This window comes from Giraffa tippelskirchi, chromosome 2 (genome assembly GCF_054371585.1).
Source record: "Giraffa tippelskirchi isolate mGirTip1 chromosome 2, T2T-mGirTip1v1.2.pri, whole genome shotgun sequence".
Taxonomy (NCBI): Eukaryota; Metazoa; Chordata; class Mammalia; order Artiodactyla; family Giraffidae; genus Giraffa; species Giraffa tippelskirchi.
The window spans coordinates 186,419,993-186,436,214 of record NC_137276.1 but is presented as its reverse complement, the minus strand read 5'-3'; the positions used below and the strand labels follow the sequence as shown (position 1 = coordinate 186,436,214).

Below are 16,222 nucleotides of genomic sequence, written 5' to 3'. Positions count from 1 at the left end.
CTCAGTCTTTGAATAATGGTTCATTTTTGTGTTTATCTGTGTTTGCTGCTCTTTACTTGCCTTGATTTTTAATGAAATCTCTTAAAATTCTAACCTCCCTCAACTATGCTTACAGGAACACAGAAGATTTTGAATGTGCTTTAGATAGAGCAAGGAAAGGGCATACCACACTTCCTGGGACCAGTGAGACTGTGGCAGCAATATTTGAAATGAGGAAATCCCAAAGAGAAAGACAAGACTGCAAAGCAGAGTGACAGGACTGCTGAGTTGGTTAGTTTCCCCTGTAGAAAAGCCTGGAGTTTTGAGGTTTTGTTTTAATAAAGAAAATCTTATGTCCTTATAGTGCTTTCTTATGTCATCCTTTTGGCCACTTCCTCCTCTTTTTGCCAGGCTGCCTAGAGTCATCGTGTTATCCTCCAGATTCACCAAGAACCCTCAGTGGCTAAACCCTGCCTGACTTCCTCTACCTGCTATGGTGGGAGCTTGTCCAGACAGTGGTCCCTTACACAGGGTGTTTACCTTCACAGCTGCTGAGTGGATGAAGCCTAACCTTCATAACGGCAGCTTACACTCTAAAACTTAGTGGCCTAATAAAACCATCATTTTATCTTCTCTGACATTTCTGTATGTTTACTGTGTTCAGCTGGCCATTTTCTGCTGGTCTCTCTTGAGATTTCTTGGGAGGATACAGTCACATGATGTTCACATCATTGTCTGCAGGTGAGTGGAACCATCTGGTGGCTTGGTTGAGATGCTAGGATTTCTAGATCTCCTCTTTCTCCGCATAGTCTCAGGGCTTCTCCTCTATGCATGGCCTCTCTGTGATAGATGGACCAGGGGAGCTGACTTCTCACGTGGCAGCTCAGAGCTCCCACATGCAAGCAGGGGAAATAGAATTTGTTAAGTCTTCTTAATGGTCACAGTGTCACTTCTGCTGCATACTATTGATTAACTGAAGTCATAGGGAAGCTAATTTTCAATTTGTAAGTGACTGCAAGAGGTCATGAATACCATGAGACATAGTGCATTGGGACTATCTTTTGACATTAACTAATTAGATACCATAGGACACTTGCATATTAATAAGCAATATATTTTAAAAATAATTTAAAATACTGAGCCTGTCATGTATTTCTTCCCTGTAAAACTGTTCCTTTCAGTGCCCTGCTCTAATCCTCTACCACTTTTACTCAACATTATCCCCATCTCTACTTCTGCTTTATTAACTACACCAAGGCCTTTGACTGTGTAGATCACAATAAACTGTGGAAAATTCTTAAAGAGATGGGAATGCCAGACCACCTGACCTGCCTCTTGAAAAATCTGTATGCAGGCCAAGAAGCAGCAGTTAGAACTGGACGTGAAACAACAGCCTGGTTCCAAATAGGAAAAGGAGTACATCAAGGCTGTATATTGTCACCCTGCTTATTTAACAGAGTACATCATGAGAAATGCCAGACTGGATGAAGCACAAGCTGGAATCAAGATTGCTGGGAGAAATACCAGTAACCTCAGATATGCAGATGACACCACCCTTATGGCAGAAAGCGAAGAAGAGCTAAAGAGGAGAGTGAAAAATTTGACTTAAAATTCAACATTCAGAAAACTAAGATCATGGCATCTGGTCCCATCACTTCATGACAAATAGATGGGGAAACAATAGAAACAGTGACAGACTTTATTTTTTGGGGCTCCAAAATTATTACAGATGGTGACTGCAGCCATGAAATTAAAAGACTCTTGCTCATTGGAAGAAAAGCTATGACCAACCTAGACAGCATATTAAAAAACAGAGACATTACTTTGCCAACAAAGGTTGGTTTAGTCAAAGCTATGGTTTTTCCAGTAGTCATGTATGGATGTGAGCACTGAAGAAAGTTGACCTCTGAAGAATTGATGCTTTTGAACTGTGGTGTTGGAGAAGACTCTTGAGAGTCTCTTGGATAGCAAGGAGATCAAACCAGTCCATCCTAAAGGAAATCAGTCCTGAATATTAATTGGAAAGCCTGACACTGAAGCTGAAACTCCAATACTTTGGCCACCTTATACGAAAAGCTGACTCATTTGGAAAGACCCTAATGCTGGGAAAGATCGAAGGCAGGAGGAGAAGGGGATGACAGAGAATGAGATGGTAGGATGGCATCACCGACTCAATGGATATGAGTTTGCGTAATCTCTGGAAGATGGTGATGGACAGGGAAGCCTAGCGTGCTGCAGTCCATAGGGTAGCAAATAGTTGGGCATGACTGACTGACTGACTGAACTGAACTGTCCCCATATCTTCTATCTCATTATCATACTTGTTTCCCTCACTTTCATTGCTTCTGCTTCCTTTGTCTCTCCCTCAACAATGGGCAAGACTCAACCCTCCAAGGCCTTGTCACTTGCTCGTCAGTCTGCCACTGTCTCTCCACCACAGAGCTCTTTTATGATCTCCTCTTGACTTTTTTTTACCAGGCCCATCCCACTACTCCCTCTGTCCTGTGCTTTAGGCATTTCGAACACTGGCACTCCCTTGAGTCGAACTTGGTCCTTCTCATCTTTGTGCTGTTACACGTTCTGTTCCTTTGACAAGAAGGCTCAATTATTTTTCTAAAATGTTTGTAACCTCCATTCTGCCCTTGGAATAAGTTGGAAGAACATTCTTCATGGCATACTATGAGGCTTCCTCAGGTTTCCTCTGCATGACTGATTAATCCTTCTATTGGGCTTTTGATACAGACTTGATTTTATGTGTTGCAAATAAAGTAGGTGTTTGTCTTTCAGTTATGTACCTTCTTTATCTCTGTGTTTTTCCACCCCAGTATTTCACAGTATCTAAAATATAAGAGGAACTCAAATATACTGAATCGACTGGCTGAATTATTTCATTTGTTTCCCAACTATTAACTCCAGGTGGGTAGCTATTACATATTTGTCTCTAATCCTTTGGTTATACAATCACATTTCATATTGCCTCCTGGAAGCTATACTGCAAATCTTATGGGTCATCTCAAAAGTAACATTCCTATAATCACACTTAGCGTCTTTCCCTCCCAAATTCCCTCATCTCTTTCAGTGAAGCCACCATTATCCCAGTTACCAAGACTAACTTTTGTCCCTTTCATCAATCCACATCAGTCAGTCTTAGATTTGGGGCATTTTTTCTTTCACTATTTCTCTCCTATTTATTTTTGTATATTTTTACTGTCACTGTCCTAACCCAAACCTTTCTTTCCTTGTGACTGAATTATCACCTTTCAAGTCTATGCTTCCCGAGTTTCTCTGTATTCCTTTCTAATTTCTCCCATGCTCATCACCAGGCTAGTCTTCCCCAAACTGCTCTTTCCCAGTGTTGCTGTGATGCATCCAGAAAGCTGCTTGTTGTCAAATCAAAGCTGCTCTCCTGCCTGGTTCTCACTGCCTTCCCCAGTCCACACCCCACTCTACCCATCTCACTTTACTACCCTCTACTAGGTAGCACTCACCCGGATTTCTAATTATCTCCTCTCCTCAGTGATCCTGGCTCAGACAAACACTGGTCCAAACCTAACTGCAAAGTCCATCTATACCTCCTCCTTTCCCTTCTCATACATCAGTATTCTTCCTTTATTCTAGGCTATGCCAGTTTTAATCCTCCGTCATTGTTCTTTCAGCTTACACCCACCCACTCTACTCTCTCCTTGTCTGAGCTCTGATTGCGGATGTGTCAGAGCCACTTTTCACCAGTCACTTACATTTGAGCTTTCCTAACAGCTGTGCTTCCTGAGGTTGGAAACTATGGCTTATAGTCCTTGGTTGGCCTCACAGTGTCACAGTGTCCAGCATAGTGCTGATCATGTAGTAGGTGATCCAATATAAGCGGGTGAATTATATGAACTTGCAGTGGGAATTTTCTGGGTCATTACCTATGGATCAGGAATGAAATTTTCTCAGGATAACTCAAGGTTACAAGGAATAAAATTTTCTCAGTGTCTCTGATTTCCAGATAAGACGTTTCCTACTTTAGTTCTGGATGTTGGAAAATACTAATAATTAGTATTTTATCAAATTTAATTGCATATTAAGCACTTTCATTGATATTTACTTATTCATAATTTTATGAGTTCTTCCATAATTGCTGTGCACTTGGGGGCTGGAGATACAATGTGTGAAGATAAAATGCATGGAAAAAGTAGGGAGAAAGGAATTTGAATTTACAAAAATATTTAGTAGAAGATTGCACCTTTTATCGGCCCTAAGTGAAAGAAAGTGAAGTCACTCAGTCATGTCCGACTCTCTGTGACCCCATGGTCTGTAGCCTACCAGCCTCCTCCATCCATGGAATTTTCCACGCAAGAGTACTGGAGTGGGTTGCCATTTCCTTCGCCAGAGGATCTTCCCAACCCAGGGATCAAACCCGGGTTTCCCACATTGTAGGCAGACGCTTTACCATCTGAGCCACCAGGGAAGCCTATCGGCCCTAAGAAATGCTGATATATATAGCATATATATATATACACATATATATATATGTATACACACACATACATAGGCAAGGGAGAATGTTTGCTTCTTTAATGTTTCAATGAAAAAGAGAATTCCAGAGACACAGATATATGAAGTATATCAATATTGGTCAACCCTCAGGACCAGCAAAAGGAAAAGACTGAATCTCCAATATTCAGGTCTTACTACAGAGGGATTTTAAACTTCTCTTCATCAAGCCTGCTTGTATGGTTTAATAGTTTTTCTGTTATAAGAATGAGGCAGATGACCTGAAATTTCAGTGTGAAAGGCAGCAAAAATGAAACCAAGAGAAAAGCGACATTGGAAATGAAAAATATGCTAGTGAGAAATTGCAGAGCTGAAACTTTTGCAACAGAAGGTGAAGGCTTATTTTTAAGATTATATCGCCACCTAGTAAATCAGCCTAGAAGTACACCCACAGCTAGAGGCAGAGTCAGCATGGTGTTGAGCCCTAATCCTCTAGTTAGCAGTTCCTGATAGGTACCTTTATAAACATCTGTACTCACTGCAGGACAAGCACACAACCTACAGCAGCATCTCAAGTTCCCAACGCTCAGCCCCTGCTCACATTCTCCTGTTCTTCTGGAGTTACTCAGTGAGTCATCAGCACACATTTTAGATATGAAAATGTGTCAAAAATTTCTCCCAATCTGTTATGCATTCTTGGAAAATGATTAAACAGTGCATATTATCATTTGCTTGTTCTAAATAATTTAACTCTGGACTGTTCATTAGTGAAAACATTTTGCATTTCTACTTTCATTTCTGCCTAGTAAAAGAAGTGGTCTGATCATGATTTTTTTTTTTTTTTTAATGAGTAAGCATTGGAATTGTGGAATTAAAAACACTAAACAGAGAACCCTACTTTTTCTGTTCTTAAAGCCACATCTTTAGTTTTTCCATGTCCTGTTTCTTCTATAGCAGTCGTTGACACTGAACTCTTGATCACTTATCTTGGTTTTGCTTTTATAAGGAGATCCTTAGCTTGATAAAATATTGCATGAATTTTAAGGCTTGATGTCTACAAACAATTGGTTATCAGAGGCAGCATTCTGGCTACATAGCCTCCTTGCTGGTGTCAGTTTTTCCATCTGTGAGATGGGGACAGCAATAGTATACAGCAATGGGATTTTAGGAGGAATAAATTAAACAGGAATGTTAAAAAAATGTCAGCTATTAACAGCAAAAATACATTGATTAAGAAATGGTAGAAACATAGAATAGAAACTAATTTTATTTGCCATTCACAATAGATCAATACTCTTTAGCCAAACAAATAGACACAGAGAGAGGAGGCATGTATTCTGAGACCAAGAAAGCATCCAATAAAAAAATCCAAGTGATTAAATTTTTTTAAATTATTAACTTTTAAAATAATTATAAATTTGATTATATTCAGGTGCTTAAAATACCTTGAAATGCACTTCCATTTTTTTCTTCTATATGTTCTACCCTCATTTTAGAAACCTATTCTCACTTTAACCTTCCAAATAGGTTTATCCTTTATTTTAAGGACTACTTAGAATATTTGACTGAGTTTACCCAAGAGTTCCCTTGTGGCTCAGCTGGTAAAGAATGTACCTGCAATGTGGGGGACCTGGGTTCAATCCCTGGATTGGGAAGATCCCCTGGAGGAGGGAAAGGCTACCCACTCCAGTATTCTGGACTGGAGAGTTCCACGGACTATATAGTCCATGGGGTTGCAAAGAGTTGGACACGACTGAGGGACTTTCACTTCACTTAGGGTAGAAAGTAGAGGAGGGGAGATTTCTGTTGTGGAGGCCCTTCCCATAGGGGCTGTCAGTCATAGAACTATCAGTTTAATCTCTGACATGGCAAAGTCTGTCATTTGTCTTCTAACAGCTATTTTTCTTTTTTCTTAAGGTATGCAGATCAAGAAGCAGCAGTTAAAACTGGACATGAAACAACAAATTGGAGTCAAATTGGGAAAGGAACATGTCAAGGCTGTATATTGTCACCCTGCTTATTTAACTTACATGCAGAGTACATCATGAGAAATGCTGGACTGGATGAAGCACAAGCTGAAATCAAGATTGCCAGGAGAAATATCAATAACCTCAGATATGCAGATGACACCGCCCTTGTGGCAGAAAGTGAAGAAGAACTAAAGAGCCTCTTGATGAAAGTGAAAGAGGAGAGTGAAAAAGTTGGCTTAAAACTCAACATTCAAAAAACTAAGATCATGGCATCTGGTCCCATCACTTCATGACAAATAGATGCGGAAACAATGGAAACATTGACAGACTTTATATTTTGGGCTCCAAAATCTCTGCAGATGGTGACTGCAGTCATGAAATCCAACATTTACTCCTTGGAAGAAAAGTTATGACCAACCTAGACAGCATATTAAAAAGTAGAGACATTCCTTTGCCAACAAAGGTCTGTCTAGTCAAAGCTATGGTTCTTCCAGTAGTCATGTATGGATGTGAGAGTTGGACTATAAAGAAAGCTGAGCACTGAAATATTGATGCTTTTGAACTGTGGAGTTGGAGAAGACTCTTGAGAGTCCCTTGGACTGCAAGGAGATCAAACAAGTTCATCCTAAAGGAGATCAGTTCTGAATGTTCATTGGAAGGACTGATGCTGACACTGAGACTCCAATACTTTGGCCACCTGATGTTAAGAACTGACTCATTTGAAAAGACACTGATGCTGGGAAAGATTGAAGGTGGGAGGAGAAGGGGATGACAGAGGATGAGATGGTTGGATGTCATCACTGACTCAATGGACATGAGTTTGAGTAAGCTCTGGGAGTTGGTGATGGACAGGAGGCCTGGCATGTTGCAGTCCATGGGCTTGCAAAGAGTCAGACACAAATGAACGACTGAACTGAAGATAATAGAACTTTTGGTTGGCACATAATCACACAGCTAAATATGTCTGGTTACCTCCTGAAGTTAGTGTGGCCTTTGGACTTAAGATGCATGTAGCATCTGGGTCATCTGCTTATGAAGAACATGTGTGCCTCCCTCCCTTGCCTTTTTTTTTTAACTTCCTGCTAACTGCATTGTGGATATGTTGGTGGGACTAGAGCAACCATTATGGAACAGGAGGTAGAAGCTAAGTTTAAAGAGAAGCAGACCACCATGGTGGATGGACCTTAGAAGGCTTTTGGGAAAAGATAAAAAATATTAATTGAGGTTCATTAAGAAATTTGATACCTGGATTACAAAGTAGTTATAGCTCCTCTAATAATAGCTAATCATTACTGAGCACTTCCTATGTGCCAGATATTTTTCTAAGGGTTTTACAACTATAGCACATGTGATCCTTACAAAAACCCTCTGAAGCAAGTGATATTATTATTTTGGTTTTCAAGATAAATAAATTGAAGCATAGAGGGGTAAATTCATTGGCAGATATTGTACTTGATAGCAATGTTTAACATTTGAACTCAAGCATTTTGTGCTAATCAATATACTGTGAGTTTAGTTCAGTCGCTCAGTCACATCTGACTCTCTGTGACCCCATGGACTGCAGCACACCAGACTTCCCTGTCCTTCACCAACTTCCTGAGCTTGCTCAAACTCATGTTCAAAAAGTTGGTGATGCCATTCAGCCATTTCATCCTCTGTTGTCCCCTTCTCCTCCCACCTTCAATCTTTCCCAGCATCAGGGTCTTTTCAAATGAGTCAGCTCTTGGTATCAGGTGGCCAAAGTATTGGAGTTTCAGCTTCAGCATCAGGCCTTCCAATGAATACTCAGGACTGATTTCCTTTAGGATGGACTGGTTTGAACTCCTTGCAGTCCAAGGAACTCTCAAGAGTCTTCTCCAACACCACAGTTCAAAAGCATCAATTCTTCAGTGCTCAACTTTGTTTATAGTGCAACTCTCACATGCATACACGTCTACTGGAAAACCATAGCTTTGACTAGATAGACCTTTCCTGAAAAGTAATGTCTCTGCTTTTTAATATGCTGTCTAGGTGGGTTATAACTTTTCTTCCAAGGAGCAAGCATCTTTTTAAATTCATGGCTGCAGTTACCATCTGCAGTGATTTTGGAGCCCCAAAATACACTCTACTCTCTTTATATGGAGAAGGAAATGGAAGCCCACTCCAGTACTCTTGCCTGGAAAATCCCATGGACAGAGGAGCCTGGTAGGCTATAGCCCATGGGGTTGCAAAGAGTCGGACATGACTGAGCGACTTCACTTCACTCACTTCACTCACTTCATACTTTATCACTTGAGAAGGAAATGGCAACCCACTCCAGTGTTCTTGCCTGGAGAATCCCATGGACAGAGGAGACTCGGGCCATTGTCCATGGGGTCGCAGAGAGTCGGACACTTCTGAAGTGACTGAGCATGCACTGTCTTTATAAAATGTTTACTCAATTCTTTTTTGTTAACCATTATTTTCCTACAAGTGGAATTTGGTTACATAGGAAATGGGGAGAGAGAGCATAACTGGACACAGTGTTATATTTAGTTAATCAATGCACATTAGCATACCAAAGGCTTCCCAGTAATAAATCTGCTTAACTCTATTTAATTCAGAAGTTCCCAAGTGTAGTTGATAAGAAGTAACATGTTAAGCACTGCCTATTAACAACCCAAGAAGCTAACATCTCACTAATACTTTTTGAAATTCTAGGTGGGAAAAAACATGTTGACCTAGGAGTCTGGATGCCCATAATGTGGTCCTGATTTGGTGAGCTTATTTTTTCATGTAACTTTAAGTAAGAAACTGAAGATTTCTGTGCTTAGATTATTTGATTTAGTAAAATAGCAGCCTTAGACTTGATGAAGAGATGACCAATGACATCTGATCTTAAGCACCAGGCTTATATTTGGAAAAAGCAAAGCACAGAGGCAGCTATGAAAAAAATCAGATAATTAAGTCCAGTTTTAGATGGAAAGGGCAGAAGTAGAACCGGGGAGATTTTTTTCTTAAGCATTTGAGTCTTGGCACCAAAAAATACATATATATGGAGATGCCCCATAAATAATTGAATTCCACATTTAAACTTCATAAACACGGGAATGTTGCTGATTTCCATGTCATCTGTGATCCCACTCCATTTCCTATTAGGATCTATCTCCAACCCATGACCCAGAACATCCAACCAAGATGTTTTACATTTACCTTGTTCAGAAAGAATCTTAGCAAAACTATAAAGGAATGAGTGAAAAAGAACTGACAGCTGATCCTTGGTCAGTTGTACAGAGCAGAGGAAGATATACCAGCAGAGGATGTAGCAAATGTGAAGGTTTGAGTAGAGACTGTGAGGTGGTTCAGTAATCTCTGGGTCGTACAGTGTGTGCCTTCAGATTGTAGGTGTGAGGGTCAGTGAAGGAGGAGAGTTACATGCAGAGGTGGCTGGAAATATAAGCTGAGTCACCACCACAGTCTAGGCGGTGTAGTGTGTTCCATGTATTGTATTAAGACTACCTATCTGCATAGATTCAAGTTTTAGCTCCATCTCAGTAGAAGTTTCCAGCAATTAAACACAAAACTTTCTTCATCCTGCTCAGATTCTGGATCTTTTACTTTATCTTTCTCAGAAAAAAGTGAAGATAGAAGTTAGGACACAGTTAATTTCCTAATTTTTGTTCTATTTGAATAATTAAATCATCATGGTGCAGAGATGGGATATCCTGAATTTTCAGCTGTTTGTTTATTTAGATGGAAATGCTGCTGCTAAGTCGCTTCAGTCGTATCCGACTCTGTGCGACCCCATAGACGGCAGCCCACCAGGCTCCGCCGTCCCTGGGATTCTCCAGGCAAGAATACTGGAGTGGGTTGCCATTTCCTTCTCCAGTGCATGAAAGGGAAAAGTGAAAGTGAAGTTGCTCAGTCGTATCCGACTCTTAGCGACCCCATGGACTGCAGCCTACCAGGCTCCTCCGTTCATGGGATTTTCCAGGCAAGAGTACTAGAGTGGGGTGCCATTGCCTTCTCCATTAGATGGAAATAACTTCCCCTATTTCTATAATGTGATAACTTCTAAGATACATTCCCCATGATGTGGGATGTCTTTCTGTGATGATGTCTTTCTGGAACTACTGTAACTAAATTCATCTCTGAGTAAGACCCGAATGAAAGAGAAATTTGTGTATTAAATATAACTGATGCTATTGCTGGGGGCCACTGGTTAAGGGACTCTAGGAGATGGTGAAGGACAGGGAAGCCTGGTGTACTGCAGTCCATGGAGTCACAAAAAGTCAGACATGACTGAGCAAGTGAACAACAACAAATCAACTCAAAGGAAACCTTGACTTATAAAGCACACTCCTCTGCTTGATCTCAGGTTACCAATTCAATTTCATTCATCTCTCCCTGCTCCTATCTTACCACAAAGTCCCACTCATCTACTCTATCCCCACTGTGGATCCCCCACTATTCCCCTTATATCCCTGCCATTTCATGCTAAGCTTTTATTTTTCTCTACCTGGTCCAGATAGGAGCTTATCGTTGGCTGCTTTAATAGTGCTTTGATACAGTTTAAGTAATTCGTAACTTAGAATAGTTCAATTTTTTTTACTGTAAATAAGATCAGCTATTATTAATCTTGCAGTTTGATTGGTGGAGAAAAAAGAATTGGAAAAAAGGAAGGAACTTGAAGGGAGAGTAGAGGAAAGAGACTCCTTCCCCACCTTCTCTTTTTAGAGAAAGCTTCTGTAATTCATGTTCATAACTAGCAATTTAGAGGAGAAATATGCCTCATTAAGATCCACTTGGAGAAAAAGGAAGGAAGGAGGAAAGGAGGGAGGGAAGGAAGGAAAGAGGAGTGGGAAAGGAGGACAGAACCTGCTTTATTTCAGGTCCTCCTCTTCCTGAATCAGCACACATGCTTTCATATAATCCTTACATCTGAGCTTGAAATCACTATTTCCACTTTATTTTGAAGCATAGAAGACTCAGAAAGTAAATAACATTTTCAAGATTATGAAGCTGATAAGATAATGAGGCTAGAATTTTAAATTCCCTGGCAGTCCAGTGGTTAGGACTCTGCACTTTCACTTCCAAGGGCCTGGGTTAAATCCCTGGTCAGGGAACTAGGATCCCACAAGTCAAGTGGAGCAACCAAAAAATAAAATAAAATCAAGCTAGAATTGGGATCCAATTTTTAAGACTTAAGCTCTACCTTTCTTTCTAAGTCAAAAACTCTCAGCATCTCTAATTACTGCCTTATTACTGATAAGGTAGGAAGTCAATGGGGTGAAGGTGTTCTTGAAATGGTCATTCTGGTCTCCTGACTTATAGACCACTGTTCTAGTTCAATTGCATTCGAATTAGTCTTTTGGATGGGAAGACGTTGTCTTACATACTTTGGTTATGGCAATCAACATTAACCATCTACTGAATGGCCATCTTCTGGATTCACTTGGCACATGGCATTACTCATATATTTTTCTTGGAAATTGTTAGAAATATATATTTTTTGGCTATGTGGTGTAGACCAAACAGCATGCATTATGCGTCACTGGGTAATTCTAATAAAAAGGAAGGGGAAGACTTCTATAATGTTGAAGGTGGTTACAAGTACAGTGATGAGTAAGAATAAGGGACATCCTTGTCAGATAATGGCAATACAGCAAGGAACACTGTAATAGCAACATTTTAGCATCAGATAATGATAGTACAAAAAGGAACACTGTAATAGCAACATTTTAAATGGGTAATTAGCTTTGCTTTGTACCACCTTGGTCTATATAATGTGTTTCATCTTTCCAGTTGCTTGAATATATAAGTTGTTAATAGAATCCTCAATAAAACAACAATAAAAATAATGGAAATAATAGTAGAATATAAATGCTTTCAAATCTATGGAAATTCAAGTGGACAGGTGATATGCAAGGGTTAACCTCTTGCCTTTAAATTTTCTAATAAACTTTGCAATAGGCTATAAGAGTCTATTAGCTTGATGTTGGTTAATCATCATTATTTTTTCTGTTCTGGACCACAGTAAAGGCACACAAACCAAATTAACCAGCACATGAGCCCTTTATAAGACTCTCTTAAAATAATTTATTTAGCTTATTCACTCCCACATTTTTAGTCCTCTGAATTATAGAATTCTCCAAATGAATCAGTACCCCAACTTGTTTGCCAAAATATAAAGATGAAAAGAAAAATGAGCTCTCTTACAATACCCTCTGGGACTAATTACCCTGATCTGACTAGACTGGTTGTTAGATCTGAATTATAGTCATGAATAAGTTAGATCTTAATTAAAGTCATGTATGGGGTCTAAGAGGCAATGTCATACAGGCAAAAAAAAGCTGTTTTATAATAAGTGGAAATTAGTACTATAATGCTTTATGAAAAATTGGGCTACCAGCTAGAAACCTATCTACTAAGATGTATAAGAAATTTCAGGCTTAAAACATTAACCCATCTTTTTTCACTATATATTGGTCCCTTCTAAATGTTTAGTTTAGAGTCATATTAATTGTTGGGTTTCCAGTAGCAAAAAGAACATAATATATTTTCCAAATTAGTTTATCTTTGTTTATTTTCTTTTTCCTGCAAATTATTTCAGCTTTTATTGAAGGCTTTTAACTTTCCTAATAGTTCCCAATATCTAATGTAGATGAAAAACATCACGAAGAAGGATTTTGGTTAGTTAGATAATACAGGAGAGAATTTCCTGGTAGTAGAAAGTGTTGCGCAGTACAAAATAGAACTGGAGTAAATAATGGAATTTTCTTCTCTAGATCTTAAATTTAAAGAAATTTCATTCAGAAGGCAAGGGGATGGACTATGTTTCTTGACCTATTCCTTTCACTGAGCAATGAAACTATTCTAAATTTGTCACCAGCTATGTGGGGTATTGAATGTAGACACATAAAACCAACATCAATGGCAACTCCTTTGCTAGGCCTAAGGTGACAAGGTACCAGAAAGGAGCCCATGCTGAGTGCTGGCCTCAGTATGAGTTAATAACATAAAGAAATGATGAGAAGGGTATCAGTGGTACTGTGATGAAGTAGCCAGGTGACAAGGCACACCTGGGAAGAGTTTCCAGAGGGAAATTTTTTTTTTCTAACATTTTTCATTTAAATCAGGGATACTATTATTTCCTGGAGGAAATAATTTCCTGGGGGAGGAGATATAAAGTAGTTTTAATTTTTCTTCACATTTAAATAGGACTTAGGAGTTTACAAAATGTTCTTCCATCTACAGTAGGCTGGTGAATGAATAGAGGTGATTGTTCTCATTTTATAACTTGGAGAAGACTGAGACTTGGCACAATTCACTGACTTGTTCAAGGTCATAATGTAGAGCTAGAAAATGGCAGAGAAGGATCTCAAATGCGAGTCTCCTGACTCTAACGTTAGTAATTTTCATTTGTATCTTGTCATTTTTTAAATGGGTTCAGAGTCCTACTTTGCTAGGAGGTGAGGTAGCAAAGGAAGCTCAACCATTTTCTTTCCTAAGGAGAATTCTCAAAATTGGCAGAGTAGGGCTGTTGGTTATTGTTTTTGGAGAATTAATGCCTCAATTTCAACTATTAGATTTACAAAGTCCAACATATAATCTTAGACTAATAAGTAGGTTGAATGTACTTGTATAGCATGGGTCACAGGCTCTTCAGTTGCCTTTCAGCACATTAACTTATAGATTCATATGCTGTTATGGTCTGATAGGATCTTAAATATCATTTAATCCAGTGCTTTGATTTACACATGAGAAAACTGGACTAAAGCAGTTGATCCTGTGCTTATTGGATGTATATTGCAAATGAGATATCTCAGTGAAATGTTTTGATTGTATAGAAAATTTCCAAAATAGAATAAAAGCCACAAAAGCTCTGATGAATGTTCTGTAACATTCATTCAAGAGTTGAAAAGGAAATCTGTATTTTCTTTATTAACAGAATTTTAACATTGTTTGTATAACGGAATAGTAGTATTGTTATATATTATATTATGCAGAGTACATCATGAGAAACGCTGGGCTGGAAGAAGCACAAGCTGGAATCAAGATTGCCGGGAGAAATATCAATAAACTCAGATATGCAGATGACACTAACCTTATGGCAGAAAGTGAAGAAGAACTAAAGAGCCTTGTGATGAAAGTGAAAGAGGAGAGTGAAAAAGTTGGCTTAAAGCTCAACATTCAGAAAACTAAGATCATGGCATCTGGTCCCATCACTTCATGGGAAATAGATGGGGAAACAGTGGAGACAGTGTCAGACTTTATTTCTTTGGGCTCCAAAATCACTGCTGATGGTGATTGCAGCCATGAAATTAAAAGACGCTTACTCCCTGGAAGGAAGGTTATGGCCAACCTAGATAGCATATTTAAAAGCAGAGACATTACTTCACCAACAAAGGTCCGTCTAGTCAAGGCTATGGTTTTTCCAGTGGTCATCTATGGATGTGAGAGTTGGACGGTGAAGAAAGCTGAGCGCCGAAGAATTGATGTTTTTGAACTGTGGTGTTGGAGAAGACTCTTGAGAGACCCTTGGACTACAAGGAGATCCAACCAGTCCATCCTAAAGGAGATCAATCCTGGGTGTTCATTGGAAGGACTGATGTTGAAGCTGAAACTCCAATACTTCGGCCACCTCATGCGAAGAGTTGACTTATTGGAAAAGACCCTGATGCTGGGAAGGATTGGGGGCAGGAGGAGAAGGGGACGACAGAGGATGAGATGGTTGGATGGCATCACTGACTTGATGGACATGGGTTTGGGTAAACTCCGGGAGTTGGTGATGGACAGGGAGGCCTGGCGTGCTGCGATTCATGGGGTCACAAAGAGTCGGATACGACTGAGCGACTGAACTGAACTGAGTATTGTTATGACACATTTCATGAAATGTTACACAGTAGAGTGAGTGACTGTGGGTACAGATGATTCACAGTCTGAGAATGATTATTCCATGAAAAAGCAGCAATTGTTTAGTTAGCAGATTTCCTGATTTTGGTAGTATTTTTCACTAAGGGCTTGGTCGTCTTAGAGTACAGGAACTTGGAGATGAGCTTGAATTTTCTTATGAATCATTAGGATGTATGCAAAGGGGAGTAGTGCATTTTAAAATGTGTGTGCATGTTTTCTGCTGTGTCTTTTTCTGAGTTATCCATATATTTGAGTTTGGCCTATGAGAATACTTGTTTCTTATCCAAGTCTGTGGTTAAACAAATCATAATGCCCTGAATAACTTACATATGCAGTATAATTTCACCTTTCTCAGACAATAGATTATAAATTGGCAGTATCATATACTTGAAATTGATCTTGAGCTGATCTTGAAATGTCCAATAAAGTATAATATCAGAGCAACCCAAATTAGTTTTATGTGGATACTTTTCCTTCTTGTTTCTTTGAGTGAGCACCAGATGAAGCATCTGGCTTATTTTTAGGGGCTATATGATACAAAACAAACACACAGAGAAACATACAGCAACTTTAAACACTAGAATTAGAATTAACACAGGTCATGTGTACTAGAGGTGGACACAAGAGACCCAGACCGCACTGGGAAGAGCAGCTTCTTGTCAAATCATGATCATGCTGGCTAATCAATAATGAGTAAAAGAGTGACAGGGGTCCACTTGTATTATTTAAATAGTTATTTCTTTTTCCCTTTTTTTGTTTCTAAGTGAGCAGAATTGAACAAACCTAGTTAAATGTGCAAATGTTACCAATCCACTATACGTTTTTAAAAAGAAAATCACCCCCCATTACTCTTTATGTCAACAAGTACTAAGTGTAAAATGAAATACTGACTAGGTATGATATTTTGATGGTAACCAATATGG

General features: G+C 39.2%; 1 long non-coding RNA gene across 1 annotated transcript in view; it reads left to right on the top strand.

Moving 5' to 3' along the window:
• Positions 1-15,749, top strand: part of LOC145539484 (uncharacterized) — a 31,997-nt gene extending 16,248 nt beyond the window's left edge. Inside the window, exons 3-5 of the long non-coding RNA XR_014077860.1 lie at positions 6,373-6,888; positions 9,105-9,161; positions 14,393-15,749. This is a non-coding gene — a long non-coding RNA (uncharacterized LOC145539484). The remainder of the gene's footprint in view (positions 1-6,372; positions 6,889-9,104; positions 9,162-14,392) is intronic.
• The last annotated feature ends 473 nt before the right edge of the window (positions 15,750-16,222 follow it).